The 16,816-nt window shown below is 40.3% G+C and overlaps 1 protein-coding gene across 1 annotated transcript in view; it reads right to left on the reverse strand.

The window, feature by feature from the left end:
* peli1b (pellino E3 ubiquitin protein ligase 1b) overlaps positions 1-16,527 on the reverse strand; it is a 52,778-nt gene extending 36,251 nt beyond the window's left edge. Inside the window, 2 exon segments of the mRNA XM_013268458.3 lie at positions 16,067-16,248; positions 16,390-16,527. The gene's annotated coding sequence lies outside the window, so the exon portion shown is untranslated.
* Between the last annotated feature and the right edge of the window lie 289 nt (positions 16,528-16,816).

Consider the following 16,816-nt stretch of genomic DNA (forward strand, 5'->3'; position numbering starts at 1 on the left):
TTCTTTCTGTCTGTGTCTTCCTTTGTCAGCATGGTTAGATCGATGGACATGAACAGCTGGCGTTAACATTACAGGACATGAAAAGAAAGGAAAGAGGAGGAGAACTCTAAGGAAGTCACCTGGGACATGGCACGGAAATGGACTCTGTGAAAGGTATACACTGTTTGTTCTCATGAGTGGCCTTCCATTTATGTCTACACTTAAGAGTCCTCAGTCCAGCGCCATGCTTTTTGGACTCTACTAGAGTAGCTCTGCACAATTCACAATTCAAAATGATCCCAATTTAATTAAACTGGGCCCCTCAGTTAATACTGTATCAGGAATATACACACACTCACCAGACACTTCCTTAGGTACACCTGTTTAGCTGCTGATTAAAAAAAAATCTATTCAGCCAATCACAGGGCAGAAATTCAGTGCATTTAGACACAGACATTTTCAAAAGTCATTGTCCCGTTGGAGTTCAAACCGGGCATCACAATAATGAGGAAAGCCGATTGGTCGTTAATGCCAGATGGCATCCGAGTATTTCAGAAGCTGCCGATCTGCTGGGAATTTCCCACACAACCATCTCTAGGGTTTATAGAAAAGCAACTTGGGGTTAGTAGTATCTTGCCCAAGGATACTTGGCATACAGACTGGAACCATGGATCGAACCACTAACGATCAGTAGATGACCTGCTCTACCTCCTGACCTACAGCCACCCCACATCAACAGTTCAGGCTGCAGGTGGTGCCTTAATGGCGTGGGGGATACTTCTTTAGTACACTTTGGGCCCCTTAATACCAAATGAGCATCATTTAAATGCCATGGTGAGCCCATCTTCTCATGGGTGCTTCCAGCAGGGTGCCTCACCATTTCAGAAAGCCAAAATCAAATTCACAATGGTCCACCTCTCTGGCACCTTACTAAATCAATGCCATGAAGGATTAAGGCAGTTGTGAAGACAAAAGAGTCCAACCTGCTACTAGACAGGTGGACCTAATAACCAGCCTGGTGAGTGTTATTACAACTAAACAAAAAATCGGATTGATCCCCATAAGACAACTTTTGAATTCTGCATTCTGAATACTTATGAACTGTTATCTAAAGGTGGGATAAGCTTAATGGTTCAATACAAACACGTACATTAACTGGCACATCTCTACCCGCTGCTTTCTCAGAACATGCACGACTGACCAAATGTAAAACAGAACATCGAAGGCTTTGAAATGGTATGAGTAACGATGAGTCTTGCTCAAAAGCAGTAAATTTTTTACAGACTGGAGAGATGTTCCAGAGGACCGCTGGTTACTGTCCAAACTGACTGGATGATGCTTCGAGACAAAATCTCAAAATCTGCCTGCGCTTGGCAAATGCCGAGCGTTAATTTTCCATGCTGCTCACACTCTCCTTCAGTGGTGTGACTTGGATTTAAGAAATAGGGCTTCAACACCTCCTACAATGTAAAATTTAAATTCTTACAGTTAATGTAAAGATTTTTTTTATGTTAGAATTAGCTCATTATCAGACCATTTCTCTATCTATTAAACTTCTTTCCAATCAAACAGATTTTTTTTGTCTTAAAATAAACCCCCAAAGAGTACATGAGAGTCATTTCCATCCAAAGAAACTATAATCCAGCAGACGACCTTGTGTCTGGGAAATTCATGGCTGATGCAATGTTACAGAAAATTAGTGTAGTGTGAATTACATCACCTGCAGCTCAGCTGGGTGTACACACAGAGATAAGATGGCATTATCAATAGCAGTCAAAGTGGGAATTCCTAACACGTGCTGCTGAGTGGTAGCTTCAGCAATAAAACTGAAATAAAATTACTGTTTGTATGGCTGTGAGTGGTTTAAACGTATTTTAAATTTGATGTTATTTTGAGGCTAAATAAATACAGGACCTCACAGGACCATAGGATCATTTCTGTTGGGACATAGACATGCCTGCAGCTCGGCCTGCTTGAAAGTGATTTACACCGAGCCAGCGTGTCGATGCACACAGGAAGTCCCAATTCCCTGCTCTCTCACAGACAGGCACACACTTATCGTGTTCAGGGGTCCCTGGAGGTGCTCTCCAGTGTGTGTCTGTGTGTGGTCCAGTATTTACACCATGATGGATGAACACATAGTGTCAGGCTAGAATCACATGAGCCCCATGACGCTGCTCGACAGGGAGAAGATAAAAACAGTGGGCACAGTGAGGCAGGCAGCGAGTCACGTCCAGCTCAGAGGAAACTGGAGACAAAGGGTGGCAAGTTCAGTTAACCTCCATGTTTAACTTCTAATAACGAAGCTAAAACACACTTTAAAAGAAACTCAACACACTACAGCTATAACTTCTATAATCCACACACTACAAAACTCTCTGGACCGATATATTGGGCAAATCCATGGACAGCTCCTTTTTTTCTTTTTTAGTTTTGGTGGTCTCTTTCCTTCGAATTTAACTCAATAAATAACATGAGAGCATAGCAGCTCAGTGTTTTGTATAAAGTTTGCATATCTTCCCACTCTTGAACTCTTAATCTTTGAGGTTCCTTTCATAGTAACGGACCCTGCAGTTGTAATTTGTCCAAATTATACATGTTCTTTCTGTTTATTAGTTTTGCTTCTCAAAAGACAGGGCAGTCACCCAAAAATGATCATCTTTAGCTGTTGTGGTCCAGTGAGCTAATGTCTAAAAGCTCATATTTTACACCTAGACCAAAAACTTTGTGTGTGGTTGTGTCCCCAGATCAAATAATATGATGTTATCCCCACAAGCTAAATTATTTTAAGTCTTTTGACTCATTTTAGTTCATCTGGTTTAAACTGAAATGTTGAATTGATCCTGCCTGGTTGGGAAATTTATCAGTGAACCTTGACTTTGCAGTCCAACGTTGAAAGACAGACAAATTCAAAGAAATTCAAAACAAAGAAAAAAAAAATCCAGGATCTAGGTTTTACTGCAGGGTAATTGTGAATGTGTGAGTGTGTGAATGTGAGAGTGAATGAATAGTGGAATTGTAAAGTGCTTTGGGTGCCTAGAAGAGCGCTATATAAATGCAATCCATTATTATTATTAATTCCTCCTCAAGTTGCAAGTCTACTCGTCATCTCATCATGAGGTTAATCATTACCCAATCGATAGAATCCCATCAGCTATCACCTAATGTATCAGTCCAGTGTTTCCTGCTTTTCAATATTGCCAGTGTATATATGGATAATTAATAAGTAGGCCACGACTTCCTGTTCTTTATAGCCCAAATACAAATGCTCATTAATTTTGTAAAAAGACCATTTATCATCTAATGATAACAGATGGTTTTGAGACTGCATTTCAGCCACTGTATCCCTCTTTTGATTTACATATGCACTGTTTACTTGCATGCAACAAAAGCCCACCCAGATGTCGTCCATAAATACCAGTTGGAAGACAAACAAAAACCAAAAAAGCTCCCGGTACCAAAAACTGAATATTCATATTCATATATCAGTTTATTGTAACTGACTGCTGCAAAATATATGTGACTTCACTGGATCTCATTTGGTTTTGTTTGTCTTAATCATGAAAGCTGAGCAGAATTGTGATTTACACAAGAAGGGAGACTCAGCCAAAAACCATTAAAGTAAATGTGAATAAGCAGTAGACATACACGACTAGCTCAGGATGGTGCACATATGCTCTCTAGTATGGCAAATAAAAAATTAATTAGCTCCAGCCCATCTGTCATTTTGTATGTGAGGTAGAGTTAAATTTCCTCCCTTTTTACGGAAACATGTTAGAAGACATCCACTCTCTGTGGTGTTTGGGCTTTCTGGAGTAACCATTAGCTTACACCAGAGACCTTATAAACTTCTACACAAAGCAGACCACTTTCCCATGTGGTGTTACTGAAACAGTGAGTCTACATAGACACTGTAGTGGCTAATATTTAAGAGGATCTTCCATAGCTGTGACGATGGCGGAAAAAACGAGTAGTCGCTAACAAGGCCGATTAGAATAATCCACTTTGGGCCGGATGCCAAGCACTTGACCGGAGGAAGTGTTGCCACAACAATGCTCGCACTCATCAGCTATGAACAGCCAGGCATGAAATATATGGAGCGGGTCAGGAAGGGGACTTGAACGTTAGGGACAAGGTGAGGAATGTAAACCTGAGCTGTGTTGCTGAAAGCACATGTGAACATGGTGAAGATGGCATCAAAGGTCAAGGGGCTTTATGTATAAATCAAAGCCAGAAGGAAACATGCAGGAGCATCCCATAAATGCTGCTGCAGGCTCAACACACCTCACACCTCCCTGGCCAATTTTAACTATGAACATGGCACATCCATTTACAAAGCATCTCATATTTCACTTCAAAAGTAAAAATGTTGCCTAGTATAAAATGGCAACACCTCCACCCACCCAACCACACACCCACCATTCCTAATGGGAGACTGGAGTCAAACCCCTCTGGCATCAAATTCCTGCTGAGAACTTAAAACAAACCATTGGTTGCTCCAGAGGCCCCAATGGACTGCAGCTCCACAAAATCCAAGAGCGCACTCAAGGAAACAAGATCCACTCAAGGTCTTATAATATGGGACTGTCTGGAGGCTAGGTATATTAGAAGACTAAGTCCACTGTGAACAGAGGTGAATCTGAGTCATGGCTAATGTGTCATGGCTCATCCCAGTATTTCCTTCTTTCCGCATCTTTACTCTCAAATAAAAGTAGCTCAGGATGAGTAATAAAAAACAGAGGTGGTTCCCATGTTTTTCTGTTTTTTTTCCTGAATAATCTCCATGTGAATCAGACTTCCCAAAATCTAACTTGGGCTGTGTTAAATTAAAAATAATTAAAATAAGTCTTGATTCCCCCCAAAACTGGCTATAGCAGTAAACCCTATTTTGTCTGGCAAATGGAAGAAATTAATTTTACCTCAAGGCCTCTAATACAAGACAAGCTCCAGACAAGCTATTTGCCAGACATTTGTAGAAATCTAGTATGGTCTCATACTATGGTTGCTATGGTTTTCCCGTGGTGCTATCAATTCATCAGTTTATGAAGGCACTGGGTTTTCCACTAACAAATATCCAGAAACCTTTAGATCTTCAAGTTACAATCATCTAGCAAATATTCACACCTTGAAACACGGAACACAAATTCCCTTTTGCTACAAAATATCTAAAAAAGCCAGGCAGGGTTGCATGTTAATATGTTGAGAAAAAAGGTCATACAGTTACTGTCGCAGTTTGCCCCTGTGCTGCTTTGTCCACTGTGGAACTAAGGTATCTTTTTTCAGTTTTCAGGGAAGGTCTACTGTCTGGTTTTCCCGTGAGCTGCACGGGGAGGAGGATAACTGATGACAGAAGGCGGCGGCAGAAATAGGAGGGCTGGTGTTCGAGTTACAGTCTCATTAAAGATTCAGAGGGAAGAACACAGACTATACACACAGACGACAAACAGCCTCGTAGGTGGACGTGTAACGAGACACAAACCTACGCAAGGTCCTAGACATGCAAAAATGACACGATCACAGAGGCAGACATATAATATAGGATGATTGCATGTGCGGTACATGCAATCAGACACTGACGCATGTGTACAACAAGGATGTTCTGTACTCACACTGGACATCTTAATACAAGCAGGCCATAAAAACATGGAATCAAGCATAAACATGAGGTCATAATCACAGTTGTAGAACAGGATATTACACTGAAGTACATTATTTCCTGGATACTCATCACAGTAATAAACTTAAACCTTTACTACAAAATGTAATCATGGATATAAAATTTTGACACCTGTGTGTTTGTGCAGTGTGTTTTTTCTTCATTATCTTCATGGTCATCGGAATCTCTTGTGTTTGGTGACACATGACGTCCTCATGTTTCATATCCTTCAGATGTTTACTTTTTCTAAGTTTGAAACCTCATGTGTCTATACTGTAAATGTTTGTACAACACCCAGGGTTTTCCCACAGATACAGATTAGACTGTGGCAGAGGTTGAGCATCTTAGCTACCAAAAAGGACTGATATCGCCGTGCTCCTGGCACACAAACAGCAGATACAGGACTTAAAAGCCAGAAGCACAGTTCCGAAAAATATGTAACTGCAAAGATACAATTCAGGATTTTATAGTAAAAGTTTATAAAGAATGACTAAAATTCTCCGAGCAAATGAGGATTTTCAGTTTCATAAAGAATCAGGATAAGTTGTGGAAAAACAGTATGTCTGCATAAAATAATCATAGAGGGTATGTTTGTAGACAGACAGGTCTGAAGTTAAGAAAGATTGGGGGAGGGTATGATAGAAAGAGTATAAAAAGCCATGTTTCAGAAGGAACTGGGTTTCATGGCAAGGAATGTGTCATCATAAAGGAAGGACTTCAAAAGGATAGTATAAAAATAGGATCCTCAAAGGATCAACCAACGGCAAACAGCTGCAAACGTCACTCTGGAATTAAACTTCTTTTCCTCATTTTGCTGTAATAAACCAGGGATCTTTAAAACAGAGTTGAGAAGTCTGAATAGACTAGAGGAAAACTAGGTGTTTTTCTGTTTTGTTTTGTTTTTTAATTTAAAGACAACCCAAGAAAGCAGGCGGGAGTCAGCTGCTGGTGTAGAAATGCAGCAGTAAAAACATCTACCTGAACACCAAAGACAAAAAGCCAGACCTCCCTATCCGCAGAAACTGCTAAAGGCAGGCGGGGAGAAGAAGAGAACCTGTAAGCTGCTCAGAAGAAGGACGATAGCTACACTTAAGAAAAAGCGAGACATGGGCGATGGAGCAAAAGGGACTTCTTTGGAGGGAGACTTTGATATAAGCTGCAGGCTTAATGAGGACACAACCCAGGGGCCCCTGAGCAAGAAGCCAAGGGCTGAACTGGGAGCAAGTTATCTAGGCTCCTAAACCTACCCCAGTTTACCCCCCCCTATTCTGGAACAAGGAAAGATGCCAGTGAAACGGAGGAACAACCCACAGGAGGAGCGAGAGGAAACAGAGATAAGTCAAGCCACATGTGTCACAAGCTGAAAAGACAGGGCACAACAACCCAAGAACATGGATCCACGGGACAGGTAAGATGAAGAAACAAAGTGAATGCTACCACAGAAGAGTAGGAAAAAAATCTTTAAAATGCCCAGTTACATGACAGTGGAAGCTGTCTTTAGAGATGGAGCAGGACATATTAAGTGTGGAGTTACAGGAGTGTACGCTAAGGATATGCCAGATACCCCACCATCTGTTTATGGTGACAGACCAGCCACAGGTCTCTTGTGGATGTCCACCCTTCAAAAACTGAACCACCCGATCAGTGAGCTATAAGAAATGCTCCTTACATGGATGAATGATGATTCTTGATCAATCAATGGGAAGCTCATCTTAGGAAGTGACCCTGTCAATAGTTACTGGCAGACGAATACAGCCTTACACAGGAAGTGGAAGACAAGGAGAATATCCACCTTTTCACTCCCTAAGTGCAACCGGTGATTGCAAAGAGGGAGTGTCAAAATGGGCTGATGTCCCCAAGCCCCTGCCACTTATAAACCACAAACAAGCGGTTTAGTATGGACCCATAATATGACTATTACGACTTCTGAAATCCATTAAACTAATGATGACTTTGTTTAAATTCAATAATCTATAGTAACAGTTTATCATGAAGGTAATGATTCATTGAGAAAATAAGAATGTGCAATTTCACAGTGAATAAGGATGAGCTGTAAAAAAAACAGGAAATGTGCTTGAAATAATCATAAAGGCCAAGCTGAGACATGTCTGCAGTTAGGAGTGGGAAAGATATGATAGAAAGTAGGTAAGTAAATTGGAGTACAGAACTGGGAACATCAGAGAATCGACCAATGCCAGCTCTGAATCTGATTTTGCCAAAATGGCCCAAAGACTTTAAAAGAGGGAGGTTGTATTGGCCATGCAACGTTCATATCACTCTCTCCAAATTTAGCATTATATATCCAGTCTCAGTTCTCTTGATTAAGCTTTATGATAAGCCTGTGATTTCTTTGATTTGATTTTTTTTTATATAACCGCTTGCATTGCTTAAATTCTTCAATAAATATTTCAAATATAAGATTAAACAAGAGAAGCTGCTTTGATGACTCCTCATATAATAACAAAAGGTTAGGATTGTAGGATTGTGATTATAACATTTAGCCAATAAATATTAACAGATCCTTGGGGCCTATTTCCACGCCATTAAAGTAATAATTAACCAAGTACCCACATCAGTAAGAGGAGAACTGCTGTTAATGAGTGCCAGTGGTTATAATATCTAATTCAGGGTGCGTTTTCAGAAGAAGCAAAGGCAGACACTAGACTAAAGCAGTAAAGAGTGAGGTGTGTCTCTTTGGCACTTAAACTAGCCTCTAGTTTAAGCCAGTAAGCCAGGTGATCCCACTTCGAGTAACACTCTCAGAACACAAACTCTGGCCTTTTACATGGATAACTGGTCCAGACTTCCTGTATAGGGATACCTGAGATTCTACAGGTACGCGTGGTTGTAAAGAAATATAATAATAATAATTTTCCTTTTTTTCTTTTCAGCGGATAAACTTCCTGCCCTGCAGTTGTGAAAGCAGCCCTAAGCAGCCATGGAAAGCGATACAGATTTCAAGAGCCAGTCGATGTCCAGAGCAGAACAAGGACTAGTACTGCCATATTCAACACAGTGGAGCCTGAGTACTTTCGACCGCCAGACAAAAGACACACTAGAAAAGCAGCTGAATGATATCCAGGACAAACCTGGCCAGTGTGCCAGGCGGGAAAGAAAGCATGAGACAGGAAAGAACAAGAATAAATGATTAGCTTAACCTACAAGTTATGACCATGGTGATGTCCACAATGTAATATGGCGTTATTCTCAAGGACAGTGGGAAAAAAATGCTAAAATGAGTCACTAAATATACGGAAACACAGATTTTCAATGCATTTCCTTCTTTTTATACTAGCCTAAAAAAAACAACATAAAAGAACCAAACTCATTGACCTGAGTTGTTTTTTTTCTCCCCACACGAAGTTAAGTCCTCACAGGGTGTTTATTGACTCCACATCATCATCACCAAATGCTTATATAGTCATGTCATGTTTTGATTGCATGAGGCATCCAATGTGACCTTCTTAAATGCACACAACAGCAGAAAACAGTGTGTGTGTGATATGTGAGCTCAAAATGATTCATCTGCATCCAGTGCAGTGTTATTGAGGTCAGCATGTGTCACTCTTATCTAGAAAAACAATACTGAATAGAACAGAATAGAAAAAAATAGCCCTTTATTGTCATTGTACATGTTCAATGAAACTGTGGGTGCTTCATGCTAACTGTGCAGGAATAAAATAACAAACAGGAGGCCATTTAAGGATTGCACCGTGCGTCAAATATTATTGTATAATATCAAATGTGTGACAGAAGCTATAATACAGAGGCAGAGACGACTTGCGTCTTCATTTTCTATCATAACTCCTTAGCTTTCCTTCACTTCAGGTTTTGCCCATTTATGCTTGCTTGACAAATGAGTGATGTGTGCGTTGAAAAGACAATCTTTGCTCTTTTCGTAGTGTATATAGTGTTTCTTTGAAATGCTGTGCAAGACACTGTCAATCTGAATGCTTTAATAACAGAGACACAAATACAGGTTATGAATATTAACATGTCTTTAGTTACAATGTCATCACGAGTTTCATGGGGAAAACACTGAGTTTGTTCCAGGGAGAAAGTTTATTTTCACTGTCAGTGCATCCTTGCTGTTTTTGAGGCAGGAATTCGAAACAACAGATGTGAGCAGCTGCAATTGAGCAACTTGTTTTTATAGCTTCCAATGGGAAAGCAACAACTGTCAATGAGTTCACAACAACTCTAAACCAGCCCATAACGTCAGCCCCATTTCAAAATCCAAAAATATTAAATGTCCACCCCAACTCTGCGGCTAAGTAGGTGATGCTTTTGTGTTTTCACTCACTGATCTTCTTCTAGCAACTAAGTTTTATTTTTAAAAAGTAAAGCAAGTCAAATTTTCTTCTGTAAAACCTTCACAGTCTACCGGGAGATTTCAGTACAGACTTTACAAGTAACTGCTCTAAACAATGGAGGACGGTGCTTGCCTACCAACTATACAATGACTACATTTATTGTTTATAGCAACTAGAAAGATGGAAACATTTAAGTTAAATAATTTTACTGTATTTAAAGGTAAATTAGTAGTTTGAAACAGATGTTATAAAGGTATGTAGCATCAATCATCCTGTTTCCACAGAAGCTAAAGCAGAAAAGGAACCATCAGTGAAAACGATCTCATCACTTGCGTGCCTTTGGTTGGTTAATGTTTCCGTTCACCATCCATTTCTTAAAGTGTTGGTGCCGGTTGATTTTCTCTAGAAAGGGAAAAGGGAAGGGTGTGTGTAGGTCTAATTGAGCTGCACCTGGTTGAAAGGCAGCCAAATTAAATGAGCTGGCATTTAGTCCTAATACCCCGTTCAGGCTTCAGCTGTATTAGTTTGGCTACTCTTTCCAGACATTTAAAACAAAGACTTTACATTGCTCAAAAATTTAAATAGTACAACACTTTTATATATTATGTATTTAATTAGCATCTCAGAAACTTTACAAATTGCCTTTGCACAAGGACTGTAAGACTGATTACCTCTTGATTTTTTTCAGCAATTACTGGCAGGTCTCTCTCAACATTAACAGTCTCCATGGGGAGGCCAAAGCATCAACAAGTAACACACTCAACTGTCTGTGTGTCCGATGCACACGCAAGCTCATTTGAGACAGGAAGGTTAAAAAGTGAAGCAGGAAATGGTGATCAAGCACGATCAAAGGAGGGGTTGACAATTACAAGCCCATGTGTGCATATGAAAATGAGCATGCATGTGCGTGCAGCAGTATAAAGTGCCAACTGATATCACCATCAACAGCTGTAGTCGCCTGTCCGAACTAATAGCAAAGCAGGAAACCTCTGAGATTTTATCTTGATAATCGCACAAAAGTTCTCTTTCACTGTTTTTTTTTTTTTTTTTTTTAAATACACAACCTCAACAGCACTTTCAGTTTCAGCTATAAAAAGTGAAAATTTATTGTGATGTAAACAGAAACTAAAGCTCTTGTAGCAACAGGTTGCGGTTTGAGTGTGGGGAGAGGTGTTGCTCACTATCATCAAAAAGGCATGCCAACAACACAAAGGTGAGAAAACCAACCCATTCAGGGCATAAGAGCTGTCAAAAGGTCATGCTTTCCCATGAATCGGCCTCTTTGGTAAAACATGAAACTTAGTGGCCTTGTCTTTATGTAACAAACTGCACATCGAGTATCTACATCACCTGCATTTATTTACTAAAGTGTAAAAGCAAATGCCCAACATTAACAGAATTTCTTTCCCCCATCAGCATTTACAAATAGGGATCCTATTCATGAATTTAGCGGTTGTACCGTTAGAGTAATAAAGCTGCAAAAAAAAGCTTCAGTTTATTTCCATTTCCACTCTACCCTCAGTTTTCTGACTTGGGTATTTAAAGCAAGAGAAAAGGTCTTTGTGAGGAAAAGGAACAGAGTAACAAATTGGTTAATGGTAGAAGATAAAAAGTAAAAAAATATAGAACAAAAAAAAGTGTACTGTGTCCTTGACTGAAAAAAGTAGTAAGAACTAAGAAGGAACTGGGCGAGCTCGTCCTTAACCTAAGCTCTTTCTCTTATCCTTCACCTCTCGTGCAATTTTAAAGAAAGATTTATTTCCGTTCCTTTTCCACTGCTCCAGTAAGATTAACGAAATATAGCCCTGTAGCTTTTGCTTAATCTTACAAACAAACAAACAAACAAACAGACAGCACTCATCACATCCACCTTGGCATCAGCTCTTGCTTTGGTGGAAGAAAAGGCATAAGCAAGCACTGTCTTCAGCTGCTGTACCCATATGTCTTGAATTGTTGTCTTTCACTATAAAATCTTTATTTGTGTTAAGACAATAAGACTCAAGAGACCATACAGCAATCAGGCACAGCATTAAAACCACTGCCAGGTGAAGTGAATAACATTCATCTTCTCTTTAAAATGCAATGATGTGCTGAAAAACCTTGAGCCTTAACCCACAGCGAGGCACTCCCCCATCCGGATATTACCACCTGCAACACCATAAGAACTGGACAGGACCAACTTGAGGAAGACAATAAAGACTATATAGTCTTATCTGGGCCTTTAAATTCCAGATTCCAAATCCGACTAAGCAACAATAGGATGACTACTACCGAAAAAAAGCTCCACTCCCAACACCCCCGTGTTAGACACAGCAGGAAACATTCAGAGATTCCTGTGTCCATGACCCAATGCACAAAATAGGCAGGTGTTTTTTATGTTCTGGCAAATCAGTTTCATGTTTGGTTTCACTTGCCCAAAATGCAATCCACAAAAGCAGCGTTCTCCCAAATCTTTTCAAAGGAAACTCGGTTATTTTAACCCGGTGCATTAGCTGCATATGTGGCATTTGTGGCTCTACCTTGGTTCTATCTCGGGAAAATGAGGACTCAAAAAGCAAACACATATTATGGCAGCTGCTCACATAAATATGATTTTTACAAATGCTTGTCTGAATCTGAAATGAACCACTTGGAATGAGGGGAAGGAATGATCCATTTGTTTCTTAGGTTTGACTAGTTTAATGTCATTTGTTTTTTAAAATGAGTCACATACTGAGCATGCATCCTCACAGCTCCTTAACAGAGCAGCCTACCAACACATGACTGCCTTGCAAGCAAATGCACAAGAACCTAACCGTGACTCTGGCAAAAAAGGAAAGCGCCCTAAGCGCAGGCTCTTTAAAGCAACACTATGGAAAATGGCTGGTGGTTTAACGCTCCCCTTCCTCTTTTACTCCCTACCTTGCAGAAACAAGGCCATAGAATTGTGCCCACTGTCTGACCCACTTTTCATGACAGACGTAATCTCCCTGCACAAACTTCAGCCTGTTTACCAGCCCAGCGGAGTGTAAGCCGGACCGGGCGGAGTATGCCAAGCTCCTCACACACAGCGGGAGGAAAGCTGCCGCTCAGCTGTACCGACGATTACACCCGCTGAGCTCATCGGCCCTCTCTGATAAAACTACACACCACAGGCACGTGCACACAGAAAGAACGCTGCAAACACAAAAAATCTCCTCTCAGCACGAGCACACTGTATCATTAAGGTTTAAAAGGGTGCCAGCACACAGATGTTTGGCAAGTGGCTGAGTGGTTGGTTTGAAACTCAAATATAATCACTCAATGTAAGGATCCTGTCCTGATTGGCAGCTTTAATTTGTCTGAGTGAATGTGCAATAAAAGGCTTCTACACAGTTCACATAAACGCATTCATTCAATTTGCCCACTTATCTTCGACAGTCTACTTATCAGGCTGTCTTGACAAAGTAATACAACAATGTAGCGCTATGTTGTGATGCTGTTTTAAAAATATACTGTAACAAATCTCCTGTAGCAGTATTTTTCAGATTAAGTGCAAAACACACACAGAAAAAATACGTAGGATATGTAGAATTTTCCTTTTAATTCTGAAAGACTATCATTGATCTTCGCACTAAAGATGTTTTGCTAAAACTACTTCTGAACATTTGCTTCGTAATGACAACATTTCATCATGCAAATGGCTTCAGGAATCCAAAATCCCTCATAGAAACAAAAGTGAATATAAATGCAATACCAAAACTGCCGTAAAGTCAACTGCTCATAACTTCAAATATTGAAAGCCACTTTTAAAAGCCCGATAGGGGCAAGCACATTAGTAATTCTGTTGGTGTTTAGCACAGTTTCATGGTGCTATTGAATCTGTCCGTCTACAAAATCATGCTAAATATTTAATTGAAATTAAAACACTTAAACGTTTTAGATGAAAAGGGTTCATTCTTTTTTTTTTTCCAGTCCAGACCGAGGCGAGACTGTGAGGCCTCCCTGTGTCCCCACAGACTGGGTAACTAAGGATACAGGCAGCACTGAACCTCCATTAAGACATCAGAGCTGCACTCCCGTCTGACACCAACAGCTCCGATTTCCTTCCTGAAATTGAGACTCTAAAGCATGCTGAGAACATGAACACACACTTGGGCCTGTAGCCAACACACCCTATGTAAATGTGCAAAAGTGTATATGCAACACTTGCACTCTCACCTCTGTTACACAACAAATCCTGGCCCAGTAGAAACTGAAGTTTCCACAATTTAAAGCAGTGATGAATTGCAGGTCTGCACTGTGAAGCAGGATTAAGGATTAGTGAGATAAGAAATCAGATTTAACTCTGGATTTTCAGCGTTGCAAAGCAGTTCGCTCCTTTTCCTCTGTTATGTTCAGGGGATCGATAAGTATAAAATCACCACCTACTGACCAATCAATGCTCTTGGAAACAGCATCCCCATTCCTTGGAGATCACTCTGGCTTTGGTGGATGGATAGTTAAAAAGTCTTTAGTTCTATAAGTCTTTGTCTTTCCCTGACAAACATCAACAAACGACAGAGATTCTCAGCTGAGAGGACTTTACTTCTTGTGTCTTTTAATTCCATATTTAATGTAATAATAATATATTTATATAATAAAGTTTACTAAAGATTTGCAAATGATATTCACCAATTTGAACTTTTTTTTTTTTTAGTTTGTTCTTTGTCTTGTCCCCCTACTGTCGGGTCACAGTTGAAAAAATAAGAGCTGGTAAAAAATACAGCTAAGCAAACATTAAGCTAACATAAATTCAATGGAGGACAAAATTTTAATTGTAGTCAGACTTTATTTGGCAATGACATCGAAAGCATATAAACTTACACGATTAACAGTCGACACCGTTCTTTAACAGCTTTGGCAGCAGTAACTGTTTTGCTTTCAAATTCCTAATACTTGTTGAATATTTGTCATTCATCAGTGTTTCTACACACTTTATTGTGAACATGTCGAAAAACCCATGTTGCTCTGCTTGGTTGGTTATCAGCATTGCTACAATATGAAGACATATTCTGAGAACTGTTTAAATCTTTTTCATAATACAGGGTCTGATTCTAGACACCAGATCTAGACGTCTTTGGCCACTGATACAAACCCATATGCACAACTTATATGTTTGCAGAAAACTGACTGCAACAGAGCACGTTATATACACACAACACTTTTCGCACTATGCATCTGTAGCTATAACTCGTTGAAAGCCTACTTTCTTGCTTTCTTTTAAGGTTAAATTTTAAAAAGAAATGTGATAGAACTAGACAGTTTATAATTATTTGAATTTCCTATTCTAATACAAATTTTAAAAAGCTCTGAGGTTGGTTCAGTGACAAAATGAAATGCACTGGCTGCTACAACTTGCCAACATTTCCTCATTAGCGTTCACAATAAAAGGCAGACAATGGAAGTAAGACCAGGGACAGATGGTGTTAATGCACGTCTCTCTTCTCTGTGACATTTCCAGAAAGGGGAAGGGAAGTGGTGAGATCCACATCAGCTACCCAAACCAGACAGAAAGAAAAAAGAAAAAGAGATGAGGAGAAGGGGGGAGACAGAGAGGTGAAATGAGATGGGAGACAGAGAAGGAGAGGAGGGGGAAGTCATTAACTCGCAATCAAGCTCTGGAAATGGCAAAAGAGTCCGTCCATTCGCTTAATTCCTTATCAGGCAATGTACCCTTTCTCACTCACCCCTCCCTGTGACAGGTCAGCACGCAGGATGGATGGGATGTAAACTAATACCTGCATCTCTGAAGCCTGCAGTGCACACAAAGATATAGTCAGCCAATGCCAAGCAGAGAGCTGTATCTTAGCGAAGCTGCCTCTGATTTCCACTTAGATAAACACACAGTCAAAACAGGTGCATATGTGTGTGCGTCTGAGAGACAAAGATCAGCGCTCTGCAGCTGCAGCACTCCCTGTCATGACTTTACTCGCAGTGAGTGAGTGAGTGAGTGAGTGGACATTACCAAATGAGGTAAAGTAGCGTTAATGAAGGAGCAGTTCATTCCCGGAGCCGTTTGCAGAACAAAGACAGTTATTAGCGGGCAGCAGGATGGCTATTGTCGCACTACACCCGCTGTTTTAATTATCAAGCAAAGTCAGGTGGCCTGCGAACTCACTGCGATATAAATGATGAGGTCCTCTTATTGTCCCGAGCCTGCGGTCGGTCTCAGCTGCTTAGCCTTCCCACCAACTTGCAGAGGCTAAGGAGCTAGCTATCGTCCCACCGGCTCAGAAGGAAAAAACAAAAACATAGAAAAAAAACGGCAGAAGATTTCGTCCTAATTTCTCCGCGTCTTAGCTGCTTAAAAAAATAAAATAATAATGATAAAAAAAAAATAAAGCGTATCACGTAGGAAAAATAAATAAAATAGAAGCAGATTAGGGTTTTTTTTTTAAATTTGCTCTCCCCTTCCAGGAGTCGTGAGTTGCAGACGCTCACCGTAAGAGAAAATATCCACGGTGCTTTCTCTTTATTTTAAATGACAGCCTCTCCGCGGTGCGCTGTCCTTTGTTGTGAGCATCTCAACGTAAACACTGAGCCGACCCGTTCTGCCCGTTCTCCGCCTGCGAGCGTGCGCTGTAGGAGGGGACAGGGAGAGTGACGCCGCCGCACAGCATTCTGGGACTTGAAGTTTTACCTCCCATATCTCGTATGAGGCCCTTCAGGGGTCTCAGTTTACATAATTATTAGCGTAAGCAAAAGATATATATAGCAGTATTTCAGGTTTACAGATATTGGGAAGCCCGATTATTTATTTCTTATTTATTTATACTGGGTGAGTATATGAACTGGATGGGCAACAAGGGCGATAGGCCGGCCTTTTGTTTTATTAAAAAAGGAGAGAGTATTTATTTTGTTACTCACA

This window comes from Oreochromis niloticus, linkage group LG13 (assembly GCF_001858045.2).
Source record: "Oreochromis niloticus isolate F11D_XX linkage group LG13, O_niloticus_UMD_NMBU, whole genome shotgun sequence".
NCBI classification, from domain to species: domain Eukaryota; kingdom Metazoa; phylum Chordata; class Actinopteri; order Cichliformes; family Cichlidae; genus Oreochromis; species Oreochromis niloticus.